Raw genomic sequence first — 27,775 nt, 5'->3', positions numbered from 1 at the left:
TGTTTCATAGACAGACTATTCCTAATATGTGAATCATTCTATCTGAATATGTTTTAATATGATGAATTAATGGAAAAAAGTATAAGATGATATCTTTAATATCAAATAGTTTTGGGCAAATTAATATATCTGTATAATAATGAAACTATTAATTCACAGTATTTTATGAAAATATCAGATAAGACAGTAGTGGTACAAAGTAAAAAAAAAAAATTAAGGATATGAGATTATGGGAATTAGGTTTGAATCCTGGTTAGGCCACTTACTATATGATGTGTCACTTTGGATAAACTAATCAAACTTTTGGATTTCGCTTTTCTTACTTTTAAAATGAAGGAGTTTAAATTTCATAACTTCCAAGTTATCTTCCTGTTCTAATTTTATAAATTTCTTAAATAGACAATCTTTTTACTTTCAGATCTTAGAATAGAGATACCTATAGATTAGAAAAGTCAAGGAGACCTTTAGAAGTCAGAAAATGGTGATGAATTTTGACTCATTAATAAATTAGATTTAGTAAGGAAGAGTTGCACAAAGTTATCAGCCTTAATCTTACTTCCAGAATCATGGAAGTTCAGTGGATTTCCATCAAGAGACTTATCTGCCACCAGCCATTTCAGGGACAGAAAACATCTGTGTTTTGATAAATCCATTATTGAAGGAGGTTTTGAGGCACTTGCATGGATGTTAAGAATTGATGAGAAGACAAGGAACCCAAGAAAAATCTTGTAATCAATTAGTGTCCCTTTACATGTCCCTAGAATTTCTTGTGACATGACACCATTTGCCCTCAGAGAGATCCAATTACAACAAGGGGTAGATAGATGTTCAGGAAAGACTAATACTTCTTGTTTGGGACTGTTGAGTCCTGCTTAGGGACTACTCATCCACCTTTGGTGTCCACCTTTTACTTAATGCTTGTCTGTGGCTGCAAGAAGCTGTATTATTATGTTCAGTGGCTTTGCCCTGGTAAAATGTTTTGGCAAACAAGCTAAACCAAGTTAAGGGTAACTCAAATCCATGTTAATTATTGAAGTGTCAATCCAATGCAGGAGGGAACTTCTTCAGTAGAATAGGCAGATGTGAACAATTTGTTCTAATGGATCTTCAAGACAGAGGAAGCAGGCAATGTGAAGAACTTGAAACTCAGACATTAAAGTTATCAAGGTCATCCACTGCATTCTGAGTCATCACTGATCATTTTGACTTTTGTTTTGCCACTGAACTTCCATGATTCTGGAAGTAAGATTAAGGCTGATAACTTTGTGCAACTCTTCCTTACTAAATCTAATTTATTAATGAGTCAAAATTCATCACCCATCATATCTTATCAAATTCTTATGCCAATGGGAAAGTGATGAAGCAGCAGATATAGTTAATGGGAGTTATAGTCACAATTATACAAAAGCGACCCAGATTATAGCATCATTTAATCACGGACTATACAAAAGTGACCCAGATTATAACATCATTTAATCACGGGCTTTGACAATCCATCGGGTATCTGAGAAAACTTTTAAGTTTTTAAATGAAAAAAAATATTTCTTCACTTAATAGTATTTTATTTTTTATGTAAAGATAGTTTTACATGTAAGATACATGTAAGATTTTACATGTAAAATAGTTTTCAACATTCACTTTTGTAAGATTTTGAGTTTTTTTTCTCTTTCTTCCTTCTTTTAACCCTTCCCAAAACATTAAGCAATCTGATATTGATTATGTATTTACAATCATGTAAAACATATTTCTATAAAAGTCCTATTGTGAAAAAATAAAGCAAAAGGGAAAAATCATGAGAAAGAATAAAAACAAACAAAAAATTGAAAATACAATGCTTTAACCTGTATTTTGGTCTCTATATTTCTTTTTCTGCATATGCATAGCATTTTCTATTCTAAGGTTATTGGAATTATCTTGGACTACTGTATTTCTGAGAAAAGGTAAGTCTATTATACTTGATCATCACATAATATTATTGTTACTGTGTCTGGTTGTGTTCACTTCACTCAGCATCAGTTCATGTCTTTCAAGGCTTTTCTGAAATCAGCCTGCTCCACATTTCTTTTAGAGCAATAATATTCCATTATGTTCATATCCCATAACTTATTCAGCCATTCTCCAACTTAAGAGCATCCACTCAGTTTTCAATTCTTTCCCCCCACAAAAAGGGATGCTACAAACATTTTTGCATATGTGGCTCCTTTCCCCTCTTTTAAGATCTCTTTGGGATACAGACTCAGTAGAGATCCTGCTGATTCAAAGGCTATTCACAGTTTGATAGCCCTTTGTGCAGAATTCCAAAGTGTCTTCAGAATGGAAACAACTTTACCAATAATGCATTAGTGTTGCAATTTTCGCAATTCCCTCTTGTATGTCTTCCAAAAACAGGCAATGACAGGCTCATGACAAAGTGACAACTTTTTGAAGCAAAATATCTTGCTACCATCAGCAATAAGTACGCTTTAGAAAAATTTTATGAAGACCTGGAGTACCAATGTACTGAAAGAGGACATGTTTATAATTCTGGGTGACTAATGCCTCAGTAGGCACAGACCATTATATGTGGCAGGGAGTCTTTGAGATAAATGGAATTAAAAAACCCCAAAGCACTAGTTACTTATTACTAAAGACTTATGCATCTTATTATCTTTTCTCCAGCAATATTTTTCTGTTTATCTAAATGTAACAAAATTTCATAGATTTACTCTCGCAGCAAACATTGGCATTTAATGGATTGTCACTGAAAGGGGAAGAGACAGTATGTGAGAATGACAAAGACAATGAGCATTACAGAATTCATTCTCTTCCAGCTAAACATTCATATTCAACAAAAAAAAAAATGTAACCCCAAGGCCAAATGACTACTAGAAGATTTAAATGTCAAGAGAATAGTGTGCTTCTCTGTGCAGGAAGTGTTTATTGCTGAGTTGAAGGGAAAACTGAGCTGTAGTTGGCAATAATGGAACAGAAAAAGAGTGGGCAGCTTTCAGAGATTTGGTCTACTGCACTATATTTATTTATCTGGTCCATAACACTGTCGAAAATCGAAATTGGTTTGAAGAAAATGATAGGGAAATTCAGAAGCTACTAAACAAAAAATAAGGGTTTATAGTAATAGTTTATCCATCTCTAAGATGAAATTATTTCACTCCATCAAAAGAAAAATGCATGTGAAACTTAGAGAGATGCAGCATTTTTGGCTTAGTAAGAAAGCAATGTCTGACTGTGGATTGCAATACTCCAAAGTGCTTTTATTATGTCCTGAAGGCTAGTTATGAGCCAAAGACCTATTATGCATTTTAACTGTCAGTACCAATGGAAGCCACATTGAATAGTGTTAAGTGTAATACTGGAATGTGAATAGTAAATAGTGATAATCCTGGATAGATGGACTAACCACTTCCATAGTATCTTCAACAGACCAGAGATCTATATACAATGTTTGTTGATCTGACCAAAGTCTTTGATACTATCAGTCAATTATTTATGTGAGTTCATTCAACTTTACTTTATCTAGATCAAATGAACATAAGAAGCTTTTATCTCTCTCACTTTCATCCACATTTGAATATTCTTCATTTCATACATCATTATTATAGGTAATAGTAAGTTCTTTTTTCTTCTTCATCTTTCCATCTTAGTATATTTCCCTCCTTATTTTCTCCCATGTAATACAATCAATTCCAAAGTTTTTAACAGTGACTTTGAGAGTGTCTTTGTATCACTTTTTCTGATCACCTTATGAGTGTTTATCCTTTGAGAAGTCTCCATAAAATAGTCTTTTTGGCAAGCATGCATCTGGCACTCAAACAATGTAACCAACCCTAAGGAGTTGTGTAGTAGAGTTGTAATGCTTGGAAGTTGGGCAGTTCAGCTTGTACCAGTTTCTGGTACAAGTTAACTTGCCAGGTGATCTTCGGAATGTTCCTAAAACAATTCAAATGGAAGCAATCCAGTTTCCTGACATGGTGCTGGTATACTGTCCATGTTTCACAGACATACAACAAGTGGTCAACACAATGGCTAAGCAGACTTTCAGTTTGTATGTCTATGATTTACTGAAGATTATTTATAGGTCAAAAATCTGTGGTGAATCTCAACCACTCAGTGATAAAGATATGATCCTAGAGAAACGGGTTTAACACTTGATAGTGTTGATCATCAATCAAAGCTGAAGCTATTGACCATTTACCTCAAGCTGACATCAATCATTCCCTAGCTAAAGTTCCAACTAAAGAAGAAGTTTCAGATGCCATTAGGCTACTTTAGTGTAGCAAATTACCTTGTGCTTATTCTATTCCAGCTGAGATTTGGGGTACAAATGGGGGAAGATGGGGGGTACAAAAGCTGACTGAAATTTTCCATATTATAGGTCAAGAGGAAATTATGCCCCAGAAGATAAAGGATACTTCCATTGTTCATCTTTATAAAGGAAAAGGGAATAGGTTGTACGGTGACAATCACAGTCATCACTGGCAAGATTCTTGTCTGAGTTTTCCATAATAGGCTGATTCTACACCTGGAGACAACTCATCTATCTGAGAGCCAGTGTGAGTGGCTTTAGAAGGGGTGGAAGAACAAGCAGAACTGAGGTCTGTATACAACATTTGTAGATCTGACTGAGGCCTTTGATACTATCAGTCATGGAAAATTATGTCAAAATTTGATTGCCCAGAGAAATTCATCAGAACAGTATGTCAATTTCATGATGGCACACTTGCCCAGGTTCTGGACAATGGGCAATATTCTTGAGCTTTCCCAGTCACAAGTGGAGTAAAACAAGGCTCTGGGCTTGCTCCCATGATTTTTAAGATGATGTTTTCAGCCACGTTGTCAAGTGCCTCTAATGAGGAGGAACATGGCATTGAAGTCAGCTATTGCACTGATGGTAAATTCTTCAACTTGCAAAGGCTACAAGCCAGAACTAAAGTGGAGGGAGTGTTGTGAATGATTTTTATTTGCAGATGATTATGCACTCAGTGCAGTCTCTGAAGCTAAGATAAAACAAAATATTGATCAATTCTCTTCCATTTATGCTAATTTTGGTCTAACAACACCAAATAAAAAGATAAGTGCTCCACACCACCCATATGAGTAAATGTCAGTTATAAGAAATGGTGAAATTTTGAGCATTGTAGTTATTAAGTTCACTTCTTTTGGAACTGTATTTTCCAGTGATGTCCACTCTAATGAGATTTACACATACACCACAAGAATTAGCTCAGTGTTTGGGAGGCTTGGAAGGATACTATGGAAAAGGAGAGGTATTAGACTGACTACCAAACTGAAGGTCTACAGAGTCCTTGTGCTGATTTCATTGTTCCTATCTTAGTTAATCCATACAAAACTATCACTCACAAAGACATCATAAGAAAAAATACAAAGATAGTCTCAAGATCTCTCTGAAGAACTTTGGAATTGATTTTGAGACAGGACACAATGGGACAGGACAGCCCAACATAATTTGTCTGCATCAGAGAGGGTACCATGCTGAATTGCAATAGCTCAAAATAAATGAGATGCAAATTTAAAGATATCTTCATTCTAAAAGTTCTTCCAGATTATTTTTCCCAACTAATGGTAGAGCATTTCAAGATCACATTGATCTGATCAGCCTCACTCAGACACACTTGACGCCAACATGGAGATGTTCTTTTGGTCTTTAAGCAAAAAGGATAACAACCAAGAGCAAGAAAATACAACCTTTGAAATAATCCTTCTCTTCCTTAAAGTCTACACCACAATGCCATGAATCCACCTAAGTGCTATTTTAAATCACTCATTAACTACTTTTCAAATAGTCATAAATGTGTCAATTATGCAAATAAAATATCAATATCCACATCAGTATTGAAGAGCTGGTCATAAGGATAAATTAGAGGTAACATATTTCAGATTGAAGAATACTGAATTTATACTTAGAGGACCTGAGGTCTCATCTAATTTCTGTCACTTTGCCTATGTGACACTGAGAAAGTCACTTGGAATCTTTGGGCCTCAATTTCCACAAAATAAAAGGATGTTTGACTGGACAGTCTCTAATGTTTCTTCCAGCTCTAAAGTTATGATCCTCTAAGATTTTAGGAACTAAATAATCTGGGCTTGATTTTATTATACACCTACATACATGCATACATATATGTAAATGAGTACACAGAAGTACACGCATAATAATGATTCAGAACTTCAATCATCTAGATAGGCAATAAACATTTAAGCACCTACTATGTACCAGGTACAGAGCTAGGTGCTGAGGATACAAAAAGAAAATGAGTTCTTGCCTTCAAGGACATTACAATATAATGGGAGAGACAATAAGCAAACAAATATGGAAAAATAATGTCTTTTTAAACTAGTCTTCAACAGGTCTCAGTTAATTGGGGAAAAAAAAAAAGATCAAAGGTTTTTGTTTTTGTTTGAGTTTTAGGTTTTTGTTTTATTTTGTTTTGGATTTTTTTGGATGAGGGTATCATGGGCATATTTATAGGAAGTAGAAAATTAACCAGTACACAGAAATTGAAAATAAATGAAAGCCTGGGGAAGACAGAAGGGAAATTCTGTTGGGAAAAAAAAAAAGAGATTTAATGAGATTGCTTGAACAAGTAAAGAAAATAGCTGTATTAAGGAGTAAAGCCACTTCATTGTGTGAGACAGGTAAAAAAAATAGTGCCAGAAGACAATATATGCAATGACAATAATTCTATACAAGAAAAGAACAACCACCACAAAACAATCTAAGATTAATTACCCAGAAAATGTTTAGCTCCAAATAAAGCATAAGAAAAACCAAAAATATAACAAATCGAACAAACCAATGTTTCCCATACTCCTAATGAAAAAGACATGCTAAAAAAGGCTTCTCAGGGTATCTCCATGATAGAACTTAGCATGACCAGAAAAGACCTATTCAATGTATAAAAATTTAGAATGAATTAATGGAAGCCAAAAGATAAGAAAATAGAAAAAGTTTGGCTCTGACATGAAGAAATAAAAAACTAAGTATCTGCATCATGTAGTAAAGAATTGGGATAGGAAATAAACTTGTGATTTCATTAAAAAGGTTAATTTCACTAATAAACATAATTTTAATTTCATTTTTAAAAGACTATGAGGAAACTTCAATTACCAAAGCAGAATGACTCCTCTATAATTTCTTTGAGACTTGCCTAGAGCATGGAGAGGTTAAAGTGACTTGTCCAGAGTTGTACAACCAGTAATTGTCAGAAACAAGACTTAAATCCATTTCTTCCTTCAAGACCATCTCTTCTAGAATAATAACTCATTTTAGAAAACAGGAGGTTCAAACAAGTTAGGACTTGAAGAGGCATAGGTACTAAGTAGGAGAGGTAATTCTTGAACTTCTGTGTACTCAACTTTAAATTCTAGAGGGCCATTTTAAAGGAAGATATTGCACCTAAGTTCATAACATGACTAAGTTAACAATGGACATAGGGGAGTTTATCCATGATCACATCAATATGTTAGATCAGATTGAGAGTGGGTAGTAACCAATGCTATTAAAAATAAAGGCATTCCAGTTGGTAAATTGTCAATGCATATTAACAGACAATTTTTAGATGAAGAAATCAAAGTCATTTTTAGTCATATGAAAAGCTCTCTAATTCACTATTGATTAGAGAAATGGAAATTAAGACAACACTGAGGTACCACTTCACACCTCTCAAATTGGCTAAGGTGACAGGAAAAGATAATCATAAATGCTGGAGGGAAGGTGGAAAAACTGGAATACTAATGAATTGTTCATGTAGTTGTAAATGATCTAACCTTTGGAACTATGCACAAAGAGCTATCAAATTGTGAATATCCTTTGATCCAGCAGTTCCATTACTGGGCCTGTATCTAAAAGAGATAATGAGAGGAAAATGGACCCACATCTGCAAAAAATGTTTGTAGCAGCCCTTTTAAAATAGTATTTTATTTTTCCAAATTCATGTAAAGATAATTTTCAACATTCATCTTTGCCAAACCATGTGTTCCAAGTTTTTCTTCTCCTCACCCTCCCTCCCATTTTCTCCCCAACAATCTGATGTAGTTTAAGCATTTGCAGTTCTTCTAAATACATTTCCATATTCATCATGCTGTACAAGAAAAATCTGATCAAAAGAAGAAAAATAAGAAAAGAAAAAATAAGAAAGCAAACAACAACAAAAGGGGAAAATGTATGCTTTGATCCATATTTGGTTTTCAGAGTTCTCTCTCTAGCTGCAGATGGCACTTTCAAGCACAAGTCTATTAGAATTGTCTTGGATCATCTCATTGTTGGAAAAGAGCCAAGTTCATCACTGTGCATCATATAATCTTGCTATTATTATGTGCAATGTTCTCTAGGTCCTGTAGCAGTTCTTTTTTTTGTGTGTGGTAAAAAAAGAATTGAAAATTGAGTGGATGCCCATGCATTGGGCTATGACTGAATAAATTATAGTATATGAATATAATGGAATATTATTGTTCTATAAGAAATGATGAGTGGGTTAATTCAGAAAAGTCTTGAAAGACTTACATGAACTGATGAGTGAAATGAGCAGAACCAGAACATTGTATATACTAACAACAAGATTATGTGATAATCAACTATGCCAGACTTAGTTCTTCTCAACTTTACAGTGGCCCAAGAAAATTCCAAAAGATTTGGGGCTGGAAAGTACTATGTTCATCCAGAGAAAGAACTATGGACACTAAATGTGGATTGAAGCATTGTATTTTTACCTTTTTTTGTTTTCTTGGTTTTTTTTGTTGTTGTTGTTGTTTTGTTTTTTTGTTTTGTTTTGTTTTGTTTTGTTTTGTTTTGTTTTGTTTTGTTTTTGCCTTTTGGTCCTTATTTTTCTTGTACAATGTGATATATATGAATACATTTAGAAGGCCTGTGTATGTTTAATCTATATTAAATTGCTTTCTGTCTTGGGAATAGGGGGAGGTAGAGGAGAGAAGAAGAAAATAATTGGAACACAAAATCATACAGGAATTAATGTTGAAATCTATCTTTACATGTATTTTGAAAAAATGAAATACTTCTAGAAATAATTTTTAAAAAAAGACATTTGAAGAGACACATTCAGATATAGAAACATTCATTCCTTTCTTCCTTTTATTTTTTCCTGAGGCAATTGGGGTTAAGTGACTTGCCTAAGATCACACAGCTAGAAAGTGTTAAATGTCTGAAGCTAGATTTGAATTCAGGTCTTCCTAACTTCAGGATTGGTGTTCTATCCACTGTGCCACCCAGCTGCCCCAAAACATTCGTTTCTTTGAGAACTTCTTATATCTTGCCCCCTCATTCAGCACTAACATTTTGACTCACATATCCAATCATGCAAATACTATACTATTTCTTTCTCAATTCAGATTTTGGCAAAAACAAACAAACAAACAAACAAACAAACAAAAACTCTGATGTCAAGATGTTTTGTTCTTTTGGTTTGCCATACTTTGATTTCAGCTTGGATTTATGCACTTTTAAATTCTAAAGAAATGAATGTTTTCTAAGTTCAGCATTTTTTCCATCTGTGACCATGCTTTGGCACACCACAAGTAATAATACAGGAATTGTATGTTACTAATTTTAGCGTTAGCCAATGATTCCTTAATGTTAAATCTCAAGAAAAATAATATCTATATCTCTATCCAAATATTTCTGACTTTACAGAAGTATAAATTAAAGTTATTCATTGTAGCAAATGGAATTTCTTGAGTTTGAAGTTTTAAAATAAGACTTTAAAATTAGTTTCTTTCCATTACTTCATTGGGAGGCAATTTTCTCTTCAAATACTATTTAGTAATTTGATTAACTCCACTGGGGTGGGGGAAAGGGGATCCACATATAAGACTTATATGTACAAAAATGTATTAAATAAAATTCTTTACCAATAGCTAGAGATAAAAGTGAGATGCTATGAGCCTTTAAATCTGCATCTCAGTGGGAATCATAGTATGGCAGTTCCCCAAGTGGGGCAGCTTCAAAGATGATCTACCAGCTTTTTTTCTTTGTATTAAAAAAAATGTCCTTTCTCTGACATGCAGTAGTAATATACATTCCTTTCCTAGGATTCCAGAATAGTGATTGGCAGGGAACAATATAATTTGTTAACTCAGTTGTTTTTTATTTGTTTTGGGGGGGGCAGTTGATATGAGAGAGAGACAGAAAGAGACAGAGAGAGAGACAGAGAGAGAGAGACAGAGAGAGAGACAGAGAGAGACAGAGAGACAGAGAGAGAGAGAGACAGAGAGAGAGAGAGAGAGAGAGAGACAGAGAGAGAGAGAGAGACAGAGAAATAAAAGAGGTCATTTCCCCCTTTTTTATTACCTACCTTTAATCATCAATTGGGTGCTGTATCATACAAACTGAGACTTGGGAAGGATTTTAACTTAAAAAGGCCAAAGTCTCCCATTGCTTCTGGGGTCATCTCTAGTCATCCTGATTAATATCTTGCCACTTGACCCAGATGATTCTGAAGGAGAGAGTAAGGCTAGTGACTTTGCACAATACTGCTTCATTTAAAAATCTAATTCATTTGCAAATCAAGACATCAACTTCCTGATATCATTGGTTATCTTCAGAAATGAAGGACAAATAATAACAACTCTCTTAGAACTATGATACCTGCAAATTTGAAAACTATATTCATTATACCAATAATGAAGTCAGTTTTATATATATATATGACACAAGGAGATTCATCAATATTTTGCCATTTTATTGGAAACTATGATTGAATTTGACATGTTACCATTAATGTCTATTCTTTGTCACATTTATTATCAATTTACAAAACCATCTAATTATGCTATTGTCTAATTAGCATCCTTTCATCTTTTCCATATTCCATATTATTCCATAACAATACCATGGTATATATTATCAATGGTATTACCAAAATCTTAACCAAGATACCTGAGATGTAGCCTGATTTAGATAGACTAGAGCCAGTAACTATTGCTTCCTAATTCCTGGTAACTAAAGATCTTTTGAAATCAGTGTCAGTTTTCTTGGATACCATATCATGGCTTTTAATTTAAATAGAAACTCACCAAGCCTAGAAAAGAGACCTATCCCTTCTTTAAGTATCACTTTCCCCATCATTCAGTAAAACAAACTTTTTTCTTTATTGCCCTTGGCTTTCATTACAAGTCTCCAAGTTTTTCTGATCCATAAAACTCAGGACACTTTTCTTATATCTGAAAAAGAATATGAATAAAAAGTAAAAAATATAGGGGGAAATCCAACACAATACAATGTCATAAAAACTTAAAAAAGGGCAAGAATACAGTAAAAGTTATCAAGATTGGCAGAGGCTATCTAGGTTACTCAACAATAAAAATTACAAAGAAGTTATAAAGGACTGAAAAAATCATTTGATTTAAGAGATGGAAGATTGTGGTAAACCTTAGAGAAGGCAATTTCAAGCAAATAGTAAACCTAGGAGTCAAAAGACAAATTGTTCAGCAGTTATCAGGAGGTTATGAAATGGAAACAATGAGCATAGACAGCTCTTTCTTGGAATTGTTCTGTGAAAAGAAGATGAGAAATAGAGTGAAAGTTTGAGGGGCATTGGGCCAAACAGGAGACCTGTGCAAGCGTGTAGATGATTGGGGATGAAGCAGTGAATCAGCATAGCCTGGAAATAGAAAAAGTAAAATTATTGCAGAAGCAAATTTCTTGAGGAGATGAGAAAAAGGGATCATTTCCTTTACTCAATGCTTTTTCCTGACACCAGGGAATAGTGTTTCTCAAATATGGAATTTTTTTTTAGGGGGCATGAGGATGGGGGATGGGGCACAGGAGGAAGAAGTATAGCTGTCCTTAGAGAACAGTTAAACATTTTGGTGCATTCAAATTAACCACCACCTCCAAGGCAACTTGTAGTATATAAACATTTATGCTAATGTCCAGAAATTCAAATAAAATATTAAGTTCAAAATCAAAGTAATATTCTCCTCAGATCTGAGAAGTCTATTCTTACTTATTTCTCTATTAATGTAGATACCACTTTGCCCCCCAGTCATTTATACTAGATACAATCTTCAAGTCATCACTCTCACTTTCCATAAAAAAAATCAATTGTTAAGTCCTCCTATATATTCAATCTTTCCTATGACAGCGCTATCACTTAGGTACAGATCTTTACTACCTCACATTTGGACTTTTGCAAAAGTCTGCTTGTTAGTCTTCATGCTTCAAGCCTCTCCTAACTCTAATTCATCCTTCACTCAGCTGTCAAATTGATCTCAAGTCTGACTATGTTTTCCCTATCCTTCCCCAGGCCCTAACAATATTCACTTAGCTATAATGGCTCCCTGTTACCTATAGGATCAAATATAAAATCCTTTGTTTGACTTTTAAAGGCTTAGCTTTTTTAAATAACCTAGCTCCTTTTTTCTTTCTGTCTCCTTTATGTTACTTTTCTTCATATAACCTATAAAAGAGTGACAGTAGCTTCCTTGCTGTTGATCACATAAGATAATCATTCTCACAGTTAATTGCATTTTCACTGGTCATCCCCTATTCTTGGAACACTCACCCTCCTTATCTCTATCTCCTAATTTCTCTAACTTCCTTCAAGTTTCAGCCAAAGTTTCATGATCTATAAGAAGCCTTCCTCAATCCTCAATCTTCCCTTTGAAACTACCCTCAATTTATCTTCTATATATTTTATAAGTAGTTTTTTTTTCATTACTTCTTCTACATTAGACTATCAGCTCATTAAGAGAAGAGACATTTTTTTCCTATTATTTATTTATTTATTTGCTTTTCTCTATAAATTTTGTGCCTGGTATATAGTAGGTGATTAGTAAAAGCTAATTCACTGACTGCAAATGTTTGGGAGGATAGGAAGTCGTAATATAAGCATTTGGTATAGAGAATATTGGACCAGAATTCAGGATTTTTCATATATATGTAAAATGATGGATTCTTTTTTGCACTCACATAGATCCATTTAATATCTTGTTTTTAGATAATACTACTTTGTACTGCCAGATAACACACTGATCCATTGCTTCCAGTTTTAATGCCAGAATATATAATTAGAAATATTGAAAAAGGAATAACGTTCTGAACACCACAGTATATTTATTTTAATTGCTCCTGTTTGTCTCATTTCAGGGATTATACTACTTAGAAGATCACATTCAGTCTTTTTGCATTTGCTCTACTGGGGTCTGAGAGGTCAGGTTTGATTTACACTTGCCATTGGCTAAATTCTTTTTGGTCTCATTTTAATAGATTTATTCTTTGTAATTTATTCCTTCTTTGTCATGTTTAAGCTGTCTGGACCTGTGCTAATTTAATGGATTTATATTGAACAACCTTGCTTTGTCAGAGTCAATTTCAAAGATATTGAATTTGCTTCACCAAATATACATGTAGTAAAGTATTGTTTACATAAAACTCAATTTTATGATGTAGATTTTCTGATTTTATTCTTTTGGCTCTGTTTTTTTTTTTTTTTTTTTTTTTTTTTTCCCTTGAGTTCAACAGGCAGCCCTTCTATTGAAAATCCAATCAGAGAATTAGAAGCAGCAACTATGAATAACTCTGAGAAGTGACTATGGGGACAGCAATACATATAAAACTTTTGGTAATTTTTTATTGAATTTACCAAAATTAGAAGAAACAAATTTTTAACCAACAATTCAAAAACTAACTCTGTAGTTGAATGTAGTATTTTTTAACTAATACAGTTTATCTAATACAATTAAAATTATAAAAACAGTAATGTTCAGGTCATTTTGTATGGTCCTATGAAAACTGCCTACAAGTTCATGGATTTTTAAAAAATCAATAATTTTTTTTAAATGATAATGGGGTTTTTTAATTTTCAAAATGTATGCAAACATAGTCAACATTCCCCTTTAATTATTATTATTTTTCCTTTTTTTTTTTTTTTTTTTTTTTGGCTGAGGTAATTGAGCTTAAGTGACTTGCCCAGGATCACACAGCTAGGAACTATTAAGTTTCTGAGGCTAGATCTGAACTCAGATCTTTCTGACTTCAGAGCCAGTTCTCTATTCACTGAACCATCTAGCTGCCTCCTTAACAGTCACTGTTGCAAAACCTTCTTTCCAATTTTTTTCTCCGTCTTTCCCCTACCTCCTCCCTATGTTAAACATCTGCAATTCTTCTATAGATATTCCCACAATCATCATGCTGCACAAGAAAAACCAGATCAAAAAGGGAAAAAAAGAAAGAAAAGTGAGCAAACAACAACAAAAAGGCTGAGAATACTATATTGTTATTCACATTCAGGCTCCACAGTCCCTGTTCTGTATGCAAATGGCTCTTTCCATCACAAAACTATTGGAATTTCCCTGAATCACTTCTTTGTTGAAAAGTCCATGTTCAAAAGAGTTGATCATCACATAATCTTGTTTTTGCTATGTACAATATTCTCTTGCTTCTACTCTCTTCACTTAGCATCAGTTCATGTAGGTCTCTCAAGGCCTTTCTAAAATTATCCTGCATTCAGCCATTTCTGTAAACATACAACTCACACATCTCTCTCCCAAAAGGGAGTTATTTGATTGTTTATCTATCATCAATCCAAACTATAGTACACATGAAGGAAAAAAAAAATTAAACAAAATACTAAAGTTTTTTTTTTTTTTTTTTAATTCTACATCTCACCATCCCTACTATTTAAATTTGTGTCGTGTATACTTTCACATATATTCTTTATTTATAACTTAGAAGTTCATATTCTGGAAATAAAACATTTCTGTCTCTAAATATATCACTTCTTAATTTTACCTCTGAACTATCTTTCATTTAAGAGATAGCTTTATGAAGATATCAACTCTTTTGCAAGTCTGTGGTGGAATTATAACTATTTAATGTAGTAAAGAGTCTATCAATTCAAATCTATACATTTTCTTATTTCATTTTCCCAAACTCATTTAATCTTTTGTTTTGAGTGAGTTAATTACTTTTAACTCCCACAATGTCCCTAATTACTTGCAACAAGATTATGCAGATTACCCAGAAGCTTCACTCAGTAACACTAGAAAAACACAAAAAAGATGGAACTAGGAGCTTTTGTGCTCCATTCCTGTACCTTCTTTGAAACTTTATTTTCTATGTCACTTTGTGGATACCTGATAATATACATATATGTAGATTTGTAGATCTGACAAGGGGCTTTGATTATTGTCAGTTATGAGGGTTTATAGAAAATTATGTCAAAATTTGGTTGCTCAGAAAAGTTCATCTGTATTATACATGGATTTCATAATGGCATACTTGCCTGGGTTCTAGATAATGAACAATGTTTTTGTGTATTTTCTGTCAAACAAAGCTGAGTGCTTGTTCCCATGCTTTTTTGAATAATGTTTTCAGCCACATTTTTAAATACTTTCTTGAGAATGAACAAGGCATTAAGATCAGCTACTATACTGATGGTAAATTCTTCAACTCAAAAAGAGTATAAGCCAAAACTAAAGTAGAGGGAGTATTGGTACATGATTTTTTTGTTTGTTTGTTTGTAGATGATGGTTCATTCAATGTAGACTCTGAGACTGAGATGTAACAAAATATGTATCTATTTTCTGCTTCTTGTGCTAATTAACACCTAGAAAACACAGGTATTCCACCAGCCAGCTCCACATCATCCATATGTGGAACCATTGATTATAGCAAATGAGAAAGTTCTGAATGTTGTAGATAAGTTTGTTTTCCTTGGTACTATTCTTTCCAGGGATGTCAGCATTGATAATGAGATTGTAACATACATTATCAGAGCTAACTCAGGATTTGTGATGCTCCAAAGAAATGTATGGAAGAGGAGAGGCATTAGACTGACTAGCAAACTGAGGGTCTACAGAGCCATTGCACTGATCTCATTGTGGTATGCCTGTGAAACATGGACAGTCTACCAGTGCCATACCAGGAAACTGAATCCCTTACATTTGATTTATCTCAAGGAGATTCTGAAGATCACCTTCAGAATAAAATATCAGACATTGAGGCTCTTTCTCGAGCTAAACTTACAAGTGTTCCTACTCTATCACAGAGAGAACAACTCCATTGGGTTGGGCACATTGTTAAATGTGTCAAAACACTTTTTTTGTCAAAAACACTATTTTATGGAGAACTCACATAGGGCAAGTGCTCACAAGAATCAGGAAAAGCATTATAAGGATACTCTCAAGATTTCTCTTAAGAATTTTAGAATTGATTGTATGATGACATGATTCAGACCAGTTCCAATGGTTTTGTGATAAAGAGGGCCATCTGCATCCAGAGAGAGGATTATGGGAAATGAGTATAGACCATAACATAGCATTTTCACCTTTTGTTGTAGTTGTTTGCTTGCATTTTATTTTCTTTCTCATTTTTTTTTTCCTTTTGGATCTGATTTTTCTTTTGCAGTATGATATTTGTGGAAATATGTATAGAAGAATTGCACATGTTTAATGTATATTGAATTACTTGCTGTCTAGGGGAAGGGGTGAGGGAAAGGAAGGAAAAAAATTAAAACACAAAGTTTTGCAAGGGTGAATGTTAAAAATTATCCATGTATATATTTTGGGAAAAAAAAAAAACTTTAATTAAAAAGAAAAAGAAAAAAAAAAAAAAAGAATTGAAGAATACCAGCCCTGAAGTCAGGAGGACTTGAGTTCAAATGTGACCTCAGAGACTTAACATTTCCTAGTTGTATGACCCTGTGCAAGTCACTTAACCCCAATTCCCTTAGCTTAAAAAAAAAAAAAAAAAAAAAAGAAAAAAAAAAAGAATTGATTGTATGACATGGGAAACACTCATCATGAGTATTCTCATCAGAGAATGCTGTGTTCTATGAACAAAGCAGAATTAAATTAGCACAGAAGAAATACAAGATGTACAAAGTTAGAGAAGCCTTTACAAATATGCTTAAGGACTATATATATCTTACTTATGGCAGAGCAATTTGAACTTGGATCAGCAACAGTAAGATATACTGTAACTTGACTCTTAACAGTGATGTCATTATAGACTTCTTTGAGAATAAAGTACAACAAAGGATGCATATTCAAAAATATATGTACATATATATGTTCATTCACAGATACAACTACAGGTATACCACATATATACCTAAGTGTAACATATTTGGATATTGTGCATTTATATGTGTATTTATCTTTGACAAGTGTTGAATTAATTTGCATAGCAAATGGAATGTTCAATTTGGAGTCAGAAAGATGTGAGCTCCAGCCTTGTGAACCTAGCTGTGTGAACCTAGGTAAATCACTTAGCTTTATTTGTCTCAGTATTCCCATCCATATCAGATTATATATGAGCTGGGAAAAAAAAAAATGACTGCTCCAGTGCTTGGCAAGAAAATTTCAAAAGTAGTTATAAAGAGTTTTACCTGATTGACACAAATGAATAATAACAACAATGAAAAAAATGACAACAATGATGGGAAATGAACTGGGCCCTGAACTGAAGGGAAGAAAGGGGGTGAGAAGCCTATGAGGCTGAGTGAAATATTTAATGATTTTACCTAAATTTTGCTGCCTCAATATTATTTGTGCCATTTGAATGATGATAGACCTAATCATCAGTGAATTTCTATGCAAACCATTATTCAAGTCTTATATTTTTATGCTACAGGTCTATGCATTATTCTATTTGTAATCTCATTAATGACTACAATTATCTATATTTATAGGCAAATTGAATTCTAAATACCATTTATCCTCTTCTTTAAAGGTTATATCCATATTTACTTTTGGTCATGCATAAATCTTTCTCCACTGGATATTTCATAGTCCCTATGGGCTTTGTGTGAAGGAACTAAGAGAATTAAAGAAATAATGTTGTGCCTTCTCTCACCATCCATTGTTCATTTCTACTTCAGGCAGAAGAATTTATCAATCAGCCTCTTTCTCTTTTTCAACATGGTATTTATGTGATACCTCAAATACATCATAGGAAAACACAGGATTTGCCTAGAAAATGAGCTGCTGGAGTTGTTGCTTATAATTTCAATATAGCTCTTTCCTGGGGGTCCTATGACAACCTTATAATAGTGAACCATTATGGTTACTGTTTTGCTAGGTATTATTGTCATTCCATGGATCAGTTCCTCCCCATAATGGAATCTTTCTTTAGCACTGAATTATGTATGCTGCTCTGCACAATACTGTTATTTACGGGGATGGAGTTTAAAGAATGACATCTAATAACTTGAGGACCACACTGGTAGAGAAGTATTCTGCAAGGCGCCTGGAGGCAATGGTCCCAGATATTCTAATCAGAATTCAGTGCTATCAAATTGATTTGCGGTTCCCCTTGAGCCTTCCTATCCTTTGCCCCTTGCCTCAGGCCAGCCTGCCTCTCATTTTAATTTAGTTATAACATCTCTCTGCTCCATTAATTCAGATACTTCCTAACAATGGCATACATATTGTGTTTGAGTTCACATTGCCAATTGAGGGAGCTCTCAGCACAGAATGAAACACTAAGCATTTTAATTTGCATATAAGTTAAATTTGCTGGAGGAGATTAAATGGGTCAAGTTCCTTCTCTCATTTTCCCTTCCTCCTGTCACAAATTAACTTTTGTTTTAAATGCCATTGTTTCCTATATTATTGATAAAAAAATTGCAAGATTTATTTTGAGGTATTCACTAAGATTTTAAATCATGTGTTGTTTCAAGTTTTATTTCAGAGTTTGTAGATCTGAAATAAAGATACCTTTTCATTTTCTAGTCACTAATCTTTGGGGAAAAGTCATCCTTGAAACTAGTGAATAATTTTTTCTTTAAGAAAGTATTGAAGTTTAATTCCATTCATTATACCACTCCTGAGGCTTGATGTCCTTTTTTGAACCAACACAGTGCTTTGATTTAGATTGGACAGAATGAAGACAATCAATGTGTTATAGAGGAAAGAGGCTTAGGCTGGAGATGTGAGTTCTTGGGTCATCTCTACTACTAACTAACTTGACTTTTCACTGACTTAATTTCTACTCAGGTAGTAAGGGATCTGTCTTCGCTAGATATGAAAGTTCTTTACAGTATAAAGAACCAACAATTCATCATCATAAATACTAATATTTCAAAGTCATAATTATCTCCTCTCAACCCTCACATTGAACACAAATACATATCACACTGTAAGTCATTCTTCTACTTATAGAATCTTCAACTTGAAAAGGGCATGCAAGTTTATTTCTCTCATGTTTATGAGAGGATCTAAACTTTGCCAGAATCCTGAAGCAGTGACAGAGTTGAGACTAGAGATCATGTCGTTTTACTCCCTGGTCCTTCCTGGTTCTTTCCATCCTGTTACTGCTGCCTTCTCAATAATTGATTTCATTTTCCATGGATAGAAAGTGATTTTGTTTGAATAAAGCCAAACTTGTCTCAATTTTTTTTTATCACATTATAATTCCATTGCATGATGATGATTTTTTTCTGATTATTGGTACCCATTCTAATTTTTTTTTTACAACTTTCTGACTTTCCACCCCCCAAAAAACTGTCAAAATATCTTAATTTGTTCAATTTGAAGTTTCATATTTGCATATACTTTATGCCTGGATTTAAATAAATAATTACCTCCCTCCCTCTTGCATCTCCTTGATCCTAATTATGACCAATTGTAATCTAATTAACCTTTCTAGATGTCTTCCTTTCTATTAAAGTTACTTGTAGTCAGGGCAGTTGGCCTGCTACAGCTGGGATTACTGATAGGAAAGCATATTGATTTACCTAGCAACTTGTTACTCAAATGGCATTTGTCTCACTGTACCCTGTTAGTAGAGATAACAAAACTAATCAGGAGCAAGGTTTTTTGTGATATACAAAGAGGAAGTATCTTCTTGAATTCAACATATCTCTAGTTCAGACTCTGAGTAAATTCTGTAAAAAACAAATGTAAACTCCTTCCAATAAAGATTTAATCACTTTAATTCTGTTCAACAAAACAATCATTTATTATGTACTTGCCACATGTAAGGCAATGTGCCAGACAATATGAAGAAAACAAAGATCTTGCCCTTAAAAAATATGCAGTTTAGAAGAGATAAGTTACATACATGTATATATACATACACATGTTATCTTAACTACTGTAATACAATATAGAATAGCATGAATAGAAAAGGGAGTTATCACTATGTCTGAGAGCATGAGAATGAGATTGGAGGAGGATGTATGGAGGAAATCAGAAAAATTTCGTCATAGAAGTAATACAGTTTGATTTTTGAAGAATGCAAGATAAGGGAGGATGGAACTCCAAGTATAGGTGTTTGAATGAGGTTATACAGAGAAATAGGAAATGAATGGATATTTTCAGGGAATAAAGAACAAGTCATAAGCATTTATTTGACACTTACTATGTGCTCTAATGTTATTAATTACAAAGATACCAAAGAATATGGTATGGCATGTATCTTCATGGCACATATTACCTTCCTGAGTAATTTATACTCATATATAAAAACACACATAAAAATCTAACTGAAAATACAAGGCATCAAATGGCATTGAAGAGATGGTTAAGTATTAGAGAAAGAACTGATGAGAGTTATGGAAGGGGAACCCCCTTTTGAGTCGGCACAAAGATAGTCACGTGATGGGGCAGAGTCTCCTGTAAATGAATTTACAGGCCTGAAAACCTAGATTGATAAAAAGTTTTTAATGTAGGGATTTGGAAGTAAGGTTTAATTAGTAAAGTTGAGGATAGAGATAAAAGGACACTAGATTAGGTACAGTGGGCAGAAACCCTTGACATGACCCACATAAGGATGCCATGCTTAGTATTCCAAAAGTGGCCTTTTATAATGGGGGCTCTTGGTGATCTTGAGGGTGGGTGGAGTCCCAGGCTCAACCCCCATAAGAACTGTAGATTTGAATGCAAACTTTGTTACTTGCTATCTTGCATAAGTCATTTCTATTTAGGCCCCCATTTTCTTGCTTACAAAATAGAAGAGTAGGACTATGTGAACCTTAAGGTGATTTATAATTCTAAATTCCATGAAATTTTGCTATGAGCTCTATGCCTCTTTAATGAATGACATAGACAATTAGTGATTGGGGAACATAACAAAAGACATTGGACAACTCATAATCTTCAAGCAGAAGAGCAATTTTAAAAAGTGTTTTAAGGGAGAGTGAGGAGAAGAGAGAAGAGAATCTCTTCTTATTTCAGTATGATACCATGGATTCCTTCAGATATCAATTTCCTGATGCATATGTAAAAGCATAAAGATTTATATAATTTTTTATTTATACAACTCTTTAAGAATGCAATCGTCAAGCATAGCAATTGTAATGCACACTCCCTAATTCCTCAATTTTGAACCCGCTGAATATCAATTGAATTTGATCCTCACAAATAAGAATATTTTCCCTTAATTGGGAGGAAATTGATGAAGTTGACTATTCTGAGCTTGTAAACTGATTCATGTCTGAGGTGCATGGTGAAGGGAATTGCTGCCAATGTGGAAAAATTAATAACAAGAATAGGAAAAGATTTGCTCATATCCAGTAGGACTCTATTGCAGAGACAGAAGGAAATAAGTCTTAGAGGGAAAGGGCAGCTATTGTTTTATTCATTTGTTTTCTTTGACATGTTATTTATCTGAGTTGTCTTTATTCTCCTATGTTATCTTGAGAAACTTAAAACTCTAGGATATTTCACCTGTGTCAGAAAAAGGTAAAATAACTAAATTGTGTGATGAAGCAAAGCAATTTTCTTATAAAAAGTTAGGTAACATATTGATTTGCATGTTACCTATGCTTATACAATATCAAATGCTAGCCCTGTCCTAGGCTACCCCTAAATCTAAACTTAAAAATGAAGTTCTCCCCTCTTTCAGTTGAGCCAAAGTGAAGTATGGGACATCTCTCATAATCCTTACCCCTAATTGTCAATTAAAAGAAATTAGTGTTCAGGAAATGTAAAATAGTTTTAAAATGAAAAAGAGAGAGAGAGAGAGAGAGAGAGAGAGAGAGAGGGAGAGACAGAGAGAGAGAGAGAGAGAGAGAGAGAGAGAGAGAGAGAGAGAGAGAGAGAGAGAGTATAGATTTAATCAATGATTTGTGAGGAAAACAGAGAGACACATTGACACAGTACATTTTAATTCTTTAAAATCTGGATTCTTTACCTATATGTGATGAGAACTAGATAAGGGGTACCTAAATTAAATTAGGTTTAATTGAGGTCTAGTGGCAGGTTCGGGGTACAGGAAGTCAAATGAGCTCCCCTGCAACCCCTTTGGATTCGGTGCAAGGATACAGAGTTAAATGAGGTCTAATAGCGGTGTAAGAGTCCTCTGTAAAGGAATTTACAGACTGGAAAACCTAGATTGATAAAAGAGGTTTGTTATGGGGGTTGGAAGTAAGGTTAAAAGGTGTTAGGTAAAGAGAGAAGGACACCAGAGGCAGGATGGTTCCGGTGGGCAGGAATCCTTTGACATGGCAGGTGTAAGGCTGCCATGTTTGGGTCCTCTGCAAAGAGAGGACTCCAGTTTGGCTCTTTTTATAATAGGGGGCTTTGGACAAGCTGAAGGGGCTTATGGGTGGAGTTCATGGGCTGAGTTTCAGCCAGGGTTAGAATTTGAATACAATTCAATGGGTTTTGGGATTGAGACAGATAAGGATGAAACTTTTTGTGCTTGGGGTGGAGTCCCTTTCCTGAGGCAGAGTCCAAGGAGGTTTTAAGAGTTTTGGGATTTCCTCATCATATGTACAGTGCTCATGGCTAATTTTCAAAAAATTTTAAAACTTAGATGAAAAAAATGACACATTTTCAGCAACAACTAAATAAAATTTAATGTTTCTTTCTGTTATTTTAAAACTTTATGAGGTGTCCATAGGCTTTACTAGACCATTAAAATCTATGATATACAGAGAACAAATGGTAAACAACCCTTAACAAGAGATCTGACTTCATTGCTCAACATAGATCTCCAAATTTATGTTAATGGTAAATCTTCAATGCCTAAGTAGAGAAATTTTCTGAGATGTTATATCCATTAAAAAAAAAACAAAAAAAAAAAACAAAACAGTAAAAATAATATGATTTGGCTAATTTCCTAATGTTGAACCTCTTCAGATTTAACTAACCTAGTCCTTGAACAAGAGTCAATTCCCATGCCATTCTTTTCAGCTGAGTAACAAATGACAAAGCTTGCAAAAAGAATTCATCTTTATACTATGATGAAAATATCAGTTTATTGAGAGTTGAGATCATTTTACATTTTCATATCTCTAAAGCCTAGCATGGGCACAAGCACATATAAGGTACTTAATACATGTTTTCTTGTGGGTTTTTTGTTTATTTATTTGATTTTTGTTTTCTTTTGTTTTCATCAGAATGATTTAAAGCTTGATTTATATAGTAAATCCACTTATTGAAATATATATTATTTTGTTCATTTTTTTATTTTGTTCATTCAAATGCAGTTAAGATGAAAAGACAAAGCCTATGCAATGATTTTGGTCCTCTACAGAATTATTCTTTTATCTTAGTAGCTTCCGTGATGTAAACATAACACCTGAATTGGTTAGCATAAATCTGGTTAGCATAGAATTAGTTTTACTTAAGATATAGATAACTTCGTAATGAAGCAATTTACAAATTAATCGAATTTAGCTTATTATGATAAAATGCATTTACTTATTTATATTTCACATGAATTAACCTCTGCTTGTTTGTTTATAATCTTTGAAATACTCCTTATATAGGCAGGGGTTAAAAGAAACAAAAACTCCTGAGCAAAAATGTGTCCCTTATCAATAACTTAACCGTTTTCTTTTATATGCCATTGCAAGTTTTACTTAATTATTTTTGTTTTTTCCTACACAATAGGGCTTCTTAATTTTTTTTTTCTACTCACAATTCCTATTTGCCCAGAAAACTATTACATGCCCCCAGACTCATAGGTATGTAAAATAGTTATACAAATCAAACATTTACTGATAATAAATCATAATTTCATGATCCCTACATTCAGTTACATGGTTCACATTTAAGTAGCATTACTATAGAATACATTAGCCTTTTTTTTTACAGCTTATGCATTTCTCATTCCAGTGTTATAATCTAGTATACACATAGTTATCTTTTATATCTTCATATTTGTTATAATCATTAAATCCCCCAACAAGCTCCTACTTTCTCTTAATTTAAACCCAAACCATTTATTTTACTGTTGAGTTTTCCAAGCCACTCTATTTTAAAAGTCACACTTTTAGTACAATTATATCTGTTCTCTTCCTAACTCCTCTTCTATTCCTAGATCACCCAGGTTTAATTTTAACTAAAGTTTTTTAAATGAGCTACACCCCCCCCACATATACATACACAAACACAAATATATAATATTATATGTATACTATCTTCTATAATATTTATTTTCTCTCTTTGTCTCTGTTTCTTTCTATATATATTAGAAGACTTGGAGTTATCTTATCCTGTACTGTCAGGTCTTCCCATCCCATCCCATCCCATCCCATCCCATTATATCCTATCTCATCCCACAATACCATATTTACTGAATTAGATGAGATTGCACATATATAACACATATTCTTTCTCTCTTTCTCTCTCTCTCTCTCTCTCTCTCTCTCTCTCTCTCTCTCTCTCTCTCTCTCTCTCTTTCTCTCTCTTTCTTTCTCTCTCTCTCTCTCTCAATCTGTCTCTCTCTCCCCTATGTGTATGTGTGTGTATGTGTATAATGGTGTATATACCTATGAAAAGTTCTTACTTTGTAACAGAATTCTGTTAACTAAAATTCACACAGAAATATAGAAGTCAAAACAACCATGTAAAGTTACCCACCCTAGACTTTTCACTGAAGGCTAGAATAGGGATAGGATATTAGACACTTAACTAACTTCTAATGCTTCATTGGCTTAAATACTTTTATGGGAATTATGGGACATTCTAAATATCCTATTTCATCCAAAACTGGGGATAGTGGTGGGGGTAAATTTCATGTGGCTCATTTTATCATAGAATAGTAATAGGCTAACATACAGTTCTCATTAAAAAAAAAAAAAAAAAAAAAAAAAAAAATTCTTTCCTCTCACTTCCTTCAGTCTTTCTGACTTTTTTTTTTTTTTTTTTTTTTTTTTTTTTTTTTTTTTTTTTGTACCTATCTATAGACTGTATGTTATTACTTATGAAACACACTGGTTTTAGAAGTTGCTAGTAAAATAGGATATGAGCAGCCCTGGCATTTTTTTCAATCTTGTCCCATCTGGATTTCTCATTCCTTACAATGCTGCATGCTGCATTCTTTCCCTTTCCTCATGCTGAATTGATGCTGATTTCTATTCTGAAAGTGAGGAAAAGATGCTAAAATACTTGCTCTAAATTAATCCTTGGGATCAACACTACTTTTAGTGATCATTCACTCTAGGATTATTAACTTCCTGGATTAAAAGTAGACATGTCTTCTCACATAACTTAGATGAAGAGAACATTACTAAAATAATTTACCTATAAGATTCAAAAACATCAGACCATACCACCCATCCTGCCACTATCCCCTCTGGCTACCTGTGCCCTACCATTTGCACTGCTATGTCTCCCTAATCACTGGGTCTTTCCATTCATTTTGTAGATCAACTTTCTTATACATATTTTTACCCCAATTAGAATATGGATTTCTTGAGGGCAGGGATTCTTATAGTTTTCGTTTTCTATTCACAAATAAGTGGAGTTTTTGGTGCGCAGTATGAGATAAATAATTTTTAATTAGTTCATTCATTGTGACAACACTGTCATGATTTCCTTTTAAATCAGAGTTTAACCTGTGGGAAAATTATCAGCATAATCTAATAAGATCTTGGAAAGGATCTGGGAAATATAGTTTTACATAACATATTTTTTTTTATTCCTCACATTAAATAATATAACTTTCCTTATTTTAAAAAATTCTATGAGAAAGTTTTTCTTTAAATTCTATTTGGTATGTCAAGTTTTGAGGAGATGATTATTTGTCAAGACAGAATATGTCATTATTGTTTGAATTAGATCTGGAGCTTAATTCATTAGTTATTTAGTTTAGGATTTGTTGATCTACTATTTTCATAATCCTTGAATAATACTGTGCAAGAGGAAAGAAAAATGTAAGACAATCTTTTCTTTTAAGGAACTGAAGCTCTAGTTAAAGAGAGAATATCTATTTATATTCATTCATTCAATATTCCATATATACTTACTTTGTATCATACATATGGAAATAGATAATCATATAATCATTTATGGCTTACAGACATTGAATTGTCATATTTCTTCCTACAAACAGTCCTATTATTATTAGCACATATTATAGATTAACAGAGAATTTAATAGTTTTATCCTGAGCCACATTCTTAATAAAGTGACAAAATTTTGAATTACAGAAATGCCTTGTGACTTCATATTGTGTTTCATCATTTTAAATAAGAAAAAGTCATTTATGTATTCTAAGAGAGATATATAGAAAGTTTGGCAACACCTTCAATTGGATAACTCTACCATGCCCCTACATTTGATACCTTCATTCCTCCCTTCCTTTTTAGCTCTCTTTTATGTGTTCAAATTTCCTATTTGTGAATCTTATGAATTCTTATTGGTCTGATCAGTTACAATAAAACACACTATATCTTGACCCCAACATTGTGGTAACATTTTGGTCTTCTTGAAGTGCAAAGAATAAACAACAACAAGCTGTTTGAACAAAGGGACTGTACTCTTTCTATTTTTTAAATTTATGTTTTCAGTATTTATCACTGAACCTCAAACATACTAAAAACTTAATAAATGCTTGTCAACTGACTAAGAAAAAGGAAACACTGTGAAGCTAACTGAATAACCAGCATGGGACATACTATTATTTAATAGGCTTAGTTCAAAAAATCAATATTCCACATGCTAATTGCTTTCATTAATACTCTTCTTTTTATCCACTACATTATTGTACCTCTGAGAGCATGTGTAACTTTATCCTGTGGTATAACTGGCCTGTTGCATCTGTATTCACCAATTTTCTTCATCCTACCTGTTTGACTAGTGACCTTAATGAATTTTTGATTCCTTACTCTCCGGAATTTTACCCCAAATAATATATATTTTCTCTCTCCCTCTCTCTTTTCTCTCTCTCTCCCTCTCTCTCTTCCCACCTCTCTCTGTGCTTTGTCTCTGTCTCTGTTTTTCTGTCTCTGTCTCTTTCTCTTTCTCTGATTTCTTTTTTCTCTGTGTATCTCTCTCTTTCTGCTATCTCCTTTCTCTCTGTCTCTGTTTCTCTCTTTTTATGTCTCTATCTGTCTGTCTCTCTCTCTCTGCCTCTTTTTCTCTCTGTCTCTCTCTCTCTGTATGTGTGTGTTTGTGTGTGTATGTGTATATGCACATACAAAAATGACATGATTTTGAAATCTCTATATTTCTTACCTTCCTTTACTCTCACTTCAGCTTGTCATCATAATATGATATCTAAATGGAAAATAATGTCCCAATGTTGGTATGACCATGGTAAAATATGAAACAGAGGAAATATTTTCTTTCAAGGTCTAGATACAGTAGTTCTTTTAAGAAATATAACCTAAGATCATATTAGCATTGTCCGTAAGGCAGGAGGTAGGGATGGGCTTGGGGAAATGCCTCCAGAATGCTGACAGTATTAGAGCTCACTCCCAGAGGAAGTATAATTGAAATTGAGAGCTAAAACAGAAGCAATGAGGTCCTGGAGAGTTTTTGAACACAGCCTCCCAGAAACTTCAGATTTGAAGAGATATATGCTAGAAGATTGGATTGGCTTTTGAAGTAATGATGGATGTGA

Source organism: Sminthopsis crassicaudata, chromosome 3, assembly GCF_048593235.1.
Source record: "Sminthopsis crassicaudata isolate SCR6 chromosome 3, ASM4859323v1, whole genome shotgun sequence".
Lineage (NCBI taxonomy): Eukaryota > Metazoa > Chordata > Mammalia > Dasyuromorphia > Dasyuridae > Sminthopsis > Sminthopsis crassicaudata.
This window is presented reverse-complemented; position numbering follows the sequence as displayed.